The sequence below is a fragment of the Tympanuchus pallidicinctus genome, unplaced genomic scaffold, assembly GCF_026119805.1.
Source record: "Tympanuchus pallidicinctus isolate F22 unplaced genomic scaffold, pur_lepc_1.0 scaffold1, whole genome shotgun sequence".
Lineage (NCBI taxonomy): Eukaryota > Metazoa > Chordata > Aves > Galliformes > Phasianidae > Tympanuchus > Tympanuchus pallidicinctus.
In genome coordinates this window covers 56,336,882-56,348,832 of record NW_026294618.1, presented here as the reverse complement: position 1 = coordinate 56,348,832, position 11,951 = coordinate 56,336,882, and the positions used below count along the sequence as shown (strand labels likewise).

Sequence of the window (11,951 nt, the reverse complement as noted above, 5' to 3'; positions counted from 1 at the left end):
TCAGGTAAATTCAACTTTAAATTCAACTTTAAAAGCATAATGCCAGTGGCAGTCACTAGGAGGAACAGCACTAGCTAGCTTCATTAATTTTCAATAATTTTAAGTAAAGCAAAACTAGGGCTTGTAAAGCTGCTAAGGATATGTTCTTCACTCAGTCTCTTTGGAGTATCTTAAGTATTGGTTTTAAGTTAACGTTTTTGACATTTACCAAACATCCTGTTAAAGCTTCTTAAGATTAGGCAGTTCGTGTTACAATCAACTTTGTTTGAAAGAAAATAAAATTGTTATTTGAACACCAACCTTTGCCCTGAGGCACATCTGCTGAGGAAGAGACAAAAACAGGTTACATCATCTTGTTAGCTTAAGAAGAGGCCCACAAAATACATATTAAAAACAGAATCTTAAGAAATCACACATTTTATTTTTATTATTCCAGGAATACTGAGTTGGCATGCTTGTCCTTGAACATATAGTGCCAAAATTAATACAATTATGCACAAGAGCCTAGTTTTATACAAAGTACAGTTTATATTTTTGAAATACTAATTCTCTATACATGCAGAAGCGCTTTCACCATGGAAGAGTTTCAGCTTGCCTCACAAATGAATTTACTAAATAATCCTACAGAAGAACAAGAACAATTCCCACCTGCATTATGTATTGTAAGCTTTGAAAAGAATGTAACGTTGTTCTGTCACTTTCACCCACCAAGAGACAGAATTGGGAAGGCAGACCAAGTCTTAGGGATTCTTCCCAGACTAACAGAATCTCAGAATGGCTGAGGTTAAAGCAACCTATGGAGGCCATCTTGTCAAACCCCTCTCAGGCAATACCACCCAGAGCATGGTTGCTCAGAACTATCCTATTATCGGGCCCATTACTGAAATAATGAACAAACCACTGAATGCTTGTATTCAGATACATGCCAATAGCTTGCTGAAGTGAAGTTCCAGTTACTAAGTCCCAGTCACCACATCACTGCTCTTGCTTTTTCCCTTCCAGCTTGATTTAGTTACAGCAAAGCTTCTGCCTTCACAGAAGAATCAGTGGAGGCTGTAGAGAACCTTCGATCAACAAACCCATATCCGCCATTCACATCTATTGCAGTGCCACTACCAGTCAGTGGCCAAAGTGATCCAAGTGAGACTGCACCTCCTTGCTAGCTGTTGCAGAAATACTAGGGTGCAGCCCTCCAGACTTTCACTCTGAAAAACACTCCTTCTTGACCCTCCAGCCAGGAGTTCACACACTCGTTGTTTCATCTGTCACCTGAGCTTGGAAAGCATGATCCTAAAGAAGTCAGTGAGCAAGATGAAAGGGAAAGCATGGTCACTCATCTTGAAAAAACTCATTTCCCTTCACAAATTCATCTTTCGCAGTTCATCCATCTTCCTGCCACCTCCCATTTTGAAGTGAGGTGCATCTCTTTTCTTTTTCTTCCTACCCTTACAGTCAGACTGGCTGACTCTTTCATTCCCTCTTTTCAAATCTAACACAGTATTGTACCCAGGGAGCATTTCATCGAGGGAGAAAAACACACTACATTGTACTACAGGCATAGTAGCACACTTGTCAGTTCACCTCCTGTGAAGTAAGATTACTTTCCTCTTGGACAGATTTTAGCTTTGGAGAAAGTTTGCAGGAGGCACAAAAATACTTGGTGAGATTTCCAATGAAAAAGGCTTACTCAGACCTGGCTGGATTATGTGAATTGCCAGAGGGAGTTCTGGTGACACTGACACTGTCTTAAAAGTGAAAAAGCCTTGTTTTTTTTTAATTTGCCACTTCATATGATTTAATACATAAGATACCCCAGGGAAAGAGTATCTTTCTATCTTCAGATACCCATAGAGAACTGACAGTACCCACTTTCCAAAGTTTTCAAACTTCAGAATTTCAATGCCATATTTTATTTCTGTGAAATCTTTACTCTTTTCATTTGTACAAGTATAAGTGTTCCAATAAAATTCTGGCAATGCAATGTTTCACAAGAGCCTTTTAGAACAGTTGAATTATAAAGTGTTACACAATGGACATTTCTCCTATTCAAATGGTATAACAGCAAAATCAGTCCCAGGAGGAAAAGTGTATTGCAGACACCAGCTTTTAAAGTGGGTTTAATATTTGAGTGTCCACTTGACATCTGATCTCTTGTGAATTAAGTGAAAGAGGTGGTTCTTTAGTGTAGATTCTCTTTCCATGTCTGTCTCTTTCTTTTTTCCGTCATGATAGACTATTGCCAAGTAATGATCATTACACATGTAACCATAATCATTACACACAGCATAGAGCTTAAAATCTGAAAAAAAATCACGTGCTGACATTCTCAGAAATTGTTCATATAGGATAAACAGACAAATCCAAAATACTGGAAAAGAAGACACCCCCACATCATTCGGCTTCTAGTCACACTGTTGGCCTAATTGTCCCTTCATTCTTAGCCAGTGAACAGTGAATGGGTGAAGTGCAGAATCCAGCTCTCTTGTTTATCTGACTGATGCAAGATCTAGAGCTCCGCTGAGCATTTCAACTCAGAGTGAAGAGATTATTTTAAGTTTACTGTACTCCAATATACGTCACTAATACTTGTGCAAAATCAAGCCTTTCATAAATTCAGGTACTTGGAAATACACACTTCAAGACTTGGCAGGATCTGCCAGAATACCTCTCTGCAACATTAGGCTCCAAAATACAATGTGAAACCCTGACCCTCAATCCTGGAAGCCAGATATTGAGTCAAATCAGGTAGCTTATCTAGATAGCTTCGCAAATTATTCTGGAAGGAATATTTTATGAGAAAACAATTGTTTAAGACTGCCATAATCTTACACTCTCATTCTCAAGATGTCTGGTTCAGGATTTCACTCAAGATGGATTCTCTTTCAATTCAGTTTATTTTTCTTTTGAATTATATCACATGTATTACAGCATGAATCAGAAGTCAGGAAACTTGAAAAAAATTGCTGAGAAAGTATTAAATTAAGAAATTGCATCCACAAAACGTGCTGTAAATTTAAAATAGAATGTTTAAATAAAGTATGGTATTCAGTATTACCTAAATTCTAATCATACTTGATAGAGATACAACCTTGCTGATACATGATGCCTATTTAACGACTTCTGATATATGAATGTTGTGCCTAAGTCTGTTTCTTAGAGCTTATATGTACATGTTGCACAGCATAACTATGACAATAACCATGACTTAATACCTTGGTTGACTGTATATCTGCACAGCCAGCCAACTGAATTACAGTTCAGAAATACTGTAACTAACCTTAAATAAAAAGCAGAGCAAATCAGGCTTTGTGGATTTCCAATCTGCCACTGCAAGGTACCTTCCAGTACTGAACAAGGTTATATTAAGCTGCCTTGGATACTTCTATTTTATCTCCAACCTTCGATGTAAACAGAGAAGATGGCAACTTAAAGCCACAAAGAGTGACCCTGAATATGCTCAGAAATAATCCTGAGAAACCAGAGCTCTGGTAATGGTAGGAAAATAGGTTTTGGTAGAGCTTTCCTTCCTGGAAGCTTTTCAGGAGCACATCACCCATGCACATAGACTTTTGCCTTCATCTAAGACTAGATCCTTTTACTCTAAATATGGAGATGTCAGTATTCTGTAGTGTAAGACACATTTCTTTTACAGTAAAATTACTGTAATTCAGTAGCCTCTCAGTCTGATTCTTCAAAACTGTCAAACATAGGTGTTTATATGACTCAGTTCATGCTGCTCATTCAGTAGACAAATATATATACCATCCAGATGAGACTATTATACCAGAGATTGCAATCTAAGCAAGTCACTATAATTTCAGATATTCTTTTGGCTTCCTGCATGATGGAGCAGTTGGCATTACCTGGATTTTTGGCAAGTCATACAGTTTTCAACTTATTTCATCCTGAACTTACATGGTGATGGACAGTCAGCCTGTAAGCTTAGGAAGAAGAGGATCTTGTTTGCTTAGTCTGAATCTCTTGGGTATGCTCACTGCTGTTCTAATGTAAATGTTTATGAGGGATGCAATAAAATATTAAACTAAATGAATAATTGATGTTTACTTTATAGTAATTCAGATCCTTGCTTGTTTGAATAAAATCCATTATTTACAATATTCTACTTAACTAGGAGTGATTTCTCTTTGTTCATGCCACTTACTAATTACTTGTCCCATCTGACACGTTTTCCAGGGACATATTGAGATGGTTATTGCATGTCAGTGTTTAAGGGCTTACTATTCATTTTCCAGATACTCTATAACACCAAAAGATGTTTGCAAATTTATTTCTTGCTTGGTAGGTTATGTTTACCTCTCAAATATTTTTGACATGACCACCACTTTAAAGATATAAGTATATTAATTAAAGAAGAATGATGGGAAAAGATCCACAAAACACTTCAAAATAACATACAGCTTGAACTCAGTACATTGTTTTTATACTCATAATATACATTATTCATGAATATTAAAATGTAATTTCAAAAAAATGTACAAAAACCTTTAAAATTTTATACCCAAAGTACATGATACAGGAAAAAAATCTTCATTTGCAGAAAGGCTTCAGTCATGCAATTGGAAAGCGAAAACTGTATCTCATGATTAATGATCAAATCTTGAATGCAGTAGCTAAAAGTGACAGTCTACAAACAGCACATAGCTTGAAAATTATCCATCCAAAATATCCAGAGCAAATTCAGAAATTCAAAATGCAGGTAATACAGACAATTCAGTTCTGTTCCAATTAATTATGCAATCAGTTCAATTAGTACGGTCCAGTCTCACACAGCAATTCATGTTATATAACAACTCTTAAATCTTAAATTATCACTAAGCACAATGTGCACTGATGTTTTGTACATACTTAGGCAATTAAGCAAAGAAGGAATTCCATTTCCCTGCTCAGCACAGGCGTGCCCCATGGATCAACACCCACAAGTTATCTCTTAAAACCAGGGTGTGAGAAACACTAGGAAAAAAAAAGAGAAACACTGAATGTGAGACTCCATTAGAAATTCCACCATTAAATTATGTTGTAAATCTACCACACAAAATAAAGCTTGATGTTATATACTGTCATAATAAACATGACACAATTCAAACAAAATAATTTTTTGCAAATAAAGTGCCAAATGTCTCCTACTTAATATGTAATATTGAAAAATTAAAATGTGAGGTGAAGTAGAATAAATGCAAGCTGCATATATTTAATCTTTTCAAGAATTTACAAGATGGGGTCCTAGCTATCATGAGGGCAACCTGCTTGCTAATTCTTAATGTGAATAATTGGATTTACATTGGCAAAATATCAGCCAACTTCTCTGGCTGATGCTTTGCAGTTAAGCAAGTGGAACTTGTATGATTTTGTAGTGTTATGCCAGTAAAATCAGTCTGGAAGTCTAAAGTGCCAGATTGCAATTTATAAAGTGACTTCACTCCTGTGTGACCTCTGAAATTTTGCATGAAGTTACTGGAGAGATGGTATGCATGAGAAACCGTGGACTGAGTTTAAGGAAAAAGTCATTGACTATTTCATAAATGACCTACAAGAAGACCTCAGAACTGAATCCAGCTTCCCTTGAAGTTGGTCTGAATACAAAAATAGTTAGAAATATACTGCCACTGAGGAAATTTTTTGTTTCACTATTCACTATTTCACTATTGTTTTCAGCTTTTCAACTACTACATTTGAGGTTTGGTCCAGGCCAAACCTGGATGCATGTGTTGGTTTTTCTTACCACGTTCAGTGTATTTTTATATATGGGATTTTAATATATATGCTAAGTAAAATTGTATTTATTTTCTGTCTAATGTTTTGCCAAAGAAAATGTTATTGATAACAACTACATCCTTTTTGCCTCTAGAGGACCTAACAAATAATGCCCTTATCTAACATACTTCAGGATAGAATATCAGCGCTCTGTGATATGAGTGTAAATAATGCTTTAGTTAGTTAAAGTGTGATCACTTTGCTAGGTTTATAAAATTATCACTGTGAAAACGAGGCCTATCTTTTTTTAAAGAGACATTGTACATATTGTACAGTGACAGAAAACTGAACAGTGAAAAAATGTAATCAGATAAGCAAAATAATACTGGTCATAAGAAACTCCTTATTTCCAGCCCTTCATTCCAGTCTTCTGTATTTTCCATACAGAGAGAGAAACTTTAAGATACGACTAATGGGACTTTAGACATCTATGACTAAAATGAAGTTCAAATTTAAGCTTGTCATCTAGAATCTTTTACTATCCATTGAGGGAAACTGGAAATTTTGAAACATTAACCACCTCTAAAGGTAAGTATCTATGTCAGCTAGATGAATTACCGCCTGGAAATATGTGTTTCTCTCCATTGATTCCACAATATTCTCAGTCTACATTGCAAAAATTTATCTGGAATGAATAATACGCATTGGATTACATTTTTAATTAAAAAGAAAATGAACATTTTCAAGGAAAAGAAAAGTATCTACATATTATGGTCCCCTGTCTAGTGGGTTAAGCTAAATATTAGATCAATCTAAGACACGTAAAGAAATAACACAAATAAACAGATATAAGGGCAATCAAGGGAAGGGATTGTTCCATTATATTTTGCACTGTGGTGATCTCACATCACTGTGTGCAGATTTGGGTGCCACAATATTAGAAGGATGTAAAACTATTGGCGAGTGTCCAAAGGAAGTTCTACAAAGTTGGTGAAGGCTATGGAGAGCAAGACATGTGAGGAGCAGCTCAAGTCCCTTGTTTTTTCAGCCCAGAGCAGAGAAGCTGAGGGGAGGCATCATGGCATCCTACAGCTCCCCAGAGGGAGAGTGAAGGGATAATGCTGAACTCTGTTCTCTAACTGACAATGACAGGACCCAAGGGAATGGCATGGAGCTGTGTTTGAGGAGGGTCGAGTTGGATGTCAGGAAAAGGTTCTTCATCAGATGGTGGTGGGCATCGAACAGGCTCCCCAGGTCACAGCCCCAAGATACCAGAGTTCAAGGAGCATTTGGACAACTCTCAGATGTAGGGTTTGGATTTTGGGTGGTACTGTGTGGAGCCCAGGGTTGGACTCAATGATTTTTGTGGTCAGGATATTCTGTGATTCTGTAAAAGAGTTACAGTGTCATGAATATTTCAATACCAGCACAAAATAATGTTGTTTCTTCAGAGAGAACATTTAATCCAGACAGCATCACATATAATTGTTTTAAGTTCAGCAAATTACAACTGCAGGATTTCAGATTGAATATGACCATATGAAAGTCTTTCACACAAAATTCAGACAACCTGAAACTCCATTATTTGTTCACATTTCAGAATTTCCTATTCTGGAATGGTGCCGAGATCAAATGTATCAGATGTCCCAAGATTCTTCTCATGATATTTACACCCACAAGGAGCCAGGAAGTCATGAAGTTTGACTCTAAGTTGTTTTCTTCACATGATTTCCTAGAGCCAAAGGATTCTAGTTCTGAAAGTGCCCATGATGTGAAATTAGAGCAATAAGTTGAAGGAAATTACTCCAGCCAGTAGCTTTCATATACCTACACTGGACCAGAAATAAGAAAAGAGATTACTCATCCCTCTTTTCCCAGCAGCACATCTTCTTCCAGGAATGAAATGAAAATGAAAAGAGACCGTGAGCTAGAAACACATGCCAGCACAACTTTCTAGAGATATATAAAGCTTCGTGCCTTTTAAATGTAAAAGATGTCAGCTATGCTATACAGTGTACCTTTCCGGTCAAACTGCCTGAAGCTTCTCTGTGCTTTTCCAGATCCATTAGGCAAGGATCAGATTGATTTTGGTTGCTTCTTTAAATCTCTGACTTTGTAAGTGTACAAGCAGTGTCTTTTTATTGCTGCATTTTGCAGTCTACCGTCCTTTGGCTTTGGGGTGGCTTGACAGAGTGCTCAATATTGTGGTTAAAAGGGGCAATAGTACCATGGATTGCATGGCTGTGCTATCTTCACAAGCTGGCTTTCTTCTAACTGCAAACAAGAGCTTGCTGAGGATTTATTAGCAGACTAAACGAACTCATGCGAGGGCTGGGTCAAGTTACACTATCAGTGTAACTAAGTCACTATCGGTAACTACTAACAGTGGTTTGCAAGACAGTTTGAATAGAACTGATGGATTTATGAAACACTGCAAACATGAAAAACCACGCAATGATGAGAGTATAAGAAGATCCTGGATAAAAACTCAACAAATTCTAAATCCTGCACAGATGTAACAAGCTCAGTTATATCTGATTTTTTTTACATGTACCACTTTAAAATGGATAGTTGTAAACAAAACTAAAACTAAAAGGATTAACATTCCTTAGATATTTCACCTACATCAGCTACTCCAAAGGAGACATTTAGCCCAAACATTCATCATGTCTTCAACCTTCCTCTGTGACATAACACTGAAGGAAAAAAAAGGAGTACTTTAAAAAATGTTGACTCTTACTTGAAAAACCCTTTTTCCACACTACTTTCTCAAACAAGTAAGATTTGGTAATGAATTGTGAAAATAGTGCTCCCACTCATGGTTTGCTGTTAGTGAATGCAATGATGAAGGAACTGCATTTCTGCATTTCTCTTTAAGCATTTCTTCTGAATTAAGGTGTGCACCACAGATCAACTTTCACAGGCGAAAGTATTTGTTTATTTTGTTTCTCAAGGGAGAAGTTCCAAAAATGAAATCCATGATAGGGAATAAGTAGAGGGCTTGCCCTGAAAATACCAAAAACTCTCTCATGCCTCCCCAGCACTAGACTTGACCTGAACACGACAACTTCAGACTATTTTCTGGGAATTGCCCGAAACTGTGACCCATGGCACATTATTTACATAACTTGTATCTGTTCTATGGGATCCAGAAGCATTTCCCATTTTCGGTGGCTGTCATTCCACTTTCCACATATGCTCACATATCCCAGCTCCCATATAGAAATACCACCCTGAAAAAAAGCATGCCAAAATGTATGTCATTAACTTTTACTAGGAAAAGAGGATGAAAGATACTGGTAGATTTGGAAATGGGGACTATTGAACCAAATATTATCTATTGATGAGTCAAGTTATGACAAGACCAGCACAAAAAATTCCATGTATTCATACTATATTTCTGTGAGCTCCAGATATCCATAAATCTAAGAAAATAGTTAAAAATTTGGTCCACTTCTGCAACTGCTAACAGAGAATCCACTCAGAAAGTCTTGTTAATTTTAGAAAGAATCCATGCACATAAAGGAACATAATCAGAAAAAGTTTTTTTTTAAAGTGGAAAAAAAAATAAATTCTTAAATCCTTTTTTTCCTCATTTTCTTTTCCTTGGATAACGAGCATGCTATCCAAACAGCTACTATACAAAACTGCCAATGCTGTGATCCAGACATAATAGTCATGAACAGTTAATCAGAAACCACCCTAAAATAAATCCTGTACAGTATTCTTTATCCTTAAAAATCTGTCTTGGCACAAGTTTTCACCTCTAAAATGACTATGTTCAAACTTTACTAGGAACTTCTCTCATGTAAGGTACTAAAGTGTCTGAAGTAAATAAAACATAAACAGTAACATTCTTCTCTTATTTCTTGGAAAATTGCTGCAATCATCCTTAATGCTCCCAATCTTCCCTAAGTCCTCCAAAAACTACCATGAATATTTTTTGTGTTATGAGTAAGCCCAGGACTAGTTGTCCCTCTGGAGACAAAAGCTCTAATGGGGATGACCCCAGGGAACAAGGAAAAGGATGAAGAAAAATTGGGGTAAGGTGAAGGAGAGTGCCTCTGAATAGAGATGACAAGTGACTTGACAGTCCTTCCACCAACACTGACCATGCCTAACAGCTCTAGGAAGAAATGTTTAGCCATATCTTTCACCCTCTTCAATGCCACATCTCAGAGAAGGGAGAAAGCGGGAGTCTCTGGCTAAAATTCAGCAATGGTGAGATACCTGCAGTCTCAGTCACGACCCTGGCTTCACTGTGCACACCTGGACTTTGATCCATGATCCTTCCAAGTAAGGTAGACATAGAATCCATTACAAGCCAGGTGAAACATGTTGTCTCCAGCCATTTGCTCTGAATTTGACTACATTAATTTGGCTGTAGTTGGCTACTCTGCTAAGTTTATGCTTTTGTACTGTGATGCACCACTGACTTTTTGCCCAAATGACTGTGTTTGTCACCCAAATAGGAGACCTCTCTACATCTCTGCTCTAGGACAATCAGTTGAGTCTAACATGTTTTTGCTGGTAAGAGAGAGTATCTAAGTATCAGCTGTAAATTTATATTGAAATAATAAAGCATTTACTTATAATCACATCTTTCAAATGAAAGACAACATCACCCTTCTCATATAAGACAGGTCCATTTTTTTTTAAATTCTGTTCATTTGAGACTAAAATAACAGCTAAACTTTATGCTGTTAAATTCCCAGAAATCATTTTTATGTGGCCAAAGAAAGGCATGGACACTAGAGATTTTAAGAAAACACTGTGGTGTTTATTTGATTTTCTTGTTACATAAATGGATTTTATGTACTGGAAAAGTAGCTAATCTTGATAGATGTGCATGTGGTAATTCAGCTGATGGTTACTGAAGCCAGACAATGTGAGCTTTCTCTTTCCAAGCCTCTTACTGAGAAACTGTGCTGATACTTAAATAAATAACATGGCAAAAGGAAAAGGGATAGAAATACAAAGCTGATTAAAATCAAATTAAAAATAACTCAACAGCAACTCCTACTGAAATGCACTCCAGAAGCTGCAGTAGCATCACAGAATAACATAAATGAAGAAAAATACATTGATCTCCAGACACAAACATAACAATCATTTATTTCTTCATATACATCATTTAGACATTTTAGAGAACATTTGTTTGGAATGCCTGAATCAGCTCATGAGATCATCGTATGGCAGTCTCCAAAAACTGGTGAAGCTTATCAAAGTAGTTGACAGATTACTCTGCTCATCATATAATAGGCCACTGTGAAATACTACTTTGTCACACTATGCACTAAATTTAATCACCTTGTGTATGTATCGTTTAAATGTCTACACGGATTATACCACCTCTTTCCCCACATTTTTAAACCTGCTTTTTTTTCAAAAAAAAAATTCTATTTTAGCTCATAAGTATGCAGAACATTACAACACCAAGGCAAGACTACCAGTTGTGAAGCCAAATTCCAAGAGTAACTCATCATACAAAGAAGAAAAATTAAGACAAAGATCTTTTATACTTGTAGCTCTATGTTCAGTGCAGAAATAGAAGTGCATATAACCATTGCATTATTTGTCTTTTCTTTGCACTTTATCTGATATCAAGTACACCACTAAAAGCCATAAGACACAGCAATCTAGTCATGTTTCTGATCTTGTCTGTTATCATTAGGACTGGAAAGGATAGCAATTTGCATAAGAAGTAAGAGCAAATGTTGCATGTGGAATGAGTTAAGAGTAGATAACTGGAACTCAATCTGAGCGTGTGTGGCAGATCTGTAACAAAAGCACATATCTAAATGAAAGTTATGTCAGTGCTGGTCTTGTTCATAAAGCCTTTCGTTCAAGAGGAATTGAAAAGAATCTATTCTCTAACGATTTTAAATCTCTTTGTTTTTCAATAATTGTTTTTAAAGATGCATTTGAGAATAAGTTAGAAAACACGTAGCAGTTTTGTAGGGAAAAAAATCAAAATATATTTCTTTATTTGGTTGTATTGATGATACAAAAAAGCCCTTAGTAATAACAGAATTAATAAATCATATAATCATAACATCACTAAGATTGTTAAAGACCTCTAAGATCATCTAGTCCAGCTGTCCACCTATCACCAATATTTCCCACTAAACTTTGTTTCTCAGTACAACATCTAAGCATTTCTTGATCACATCCAGGGACAACAACTCTACCACCTCTCTGGGCAGCCTGTTTCAGAGCCTGACCAGTCTCTCAGAAAA

At 36.5% G+C, this 11,951-nt stretch overlaps 1 long non-coding RNA gene across 1 annotated transcript; it reads right to left on the bottom strand.

Moving 5' to 3' along the window:
• Positions 1 to 417: 417 nt before the first annotated feature.
• Positions 418 to 8,939, bottom strand: LOC128076848 (uncharacterized). Its single transcript, XR_008204687.1, has 3 exons — positions 8,841 to 8,939; positions 8,338 to 8,408; positions 418 to 7,099 (listed from the first exon to the last, which is right to left on the bottom strand). It is a non-coding gene; the product is annotated as an uncharacterized LOC128076848 (long non-coding RNA).
• Positions 8,940 to 11,951: the final 3,012 nt, after the last annotated feature.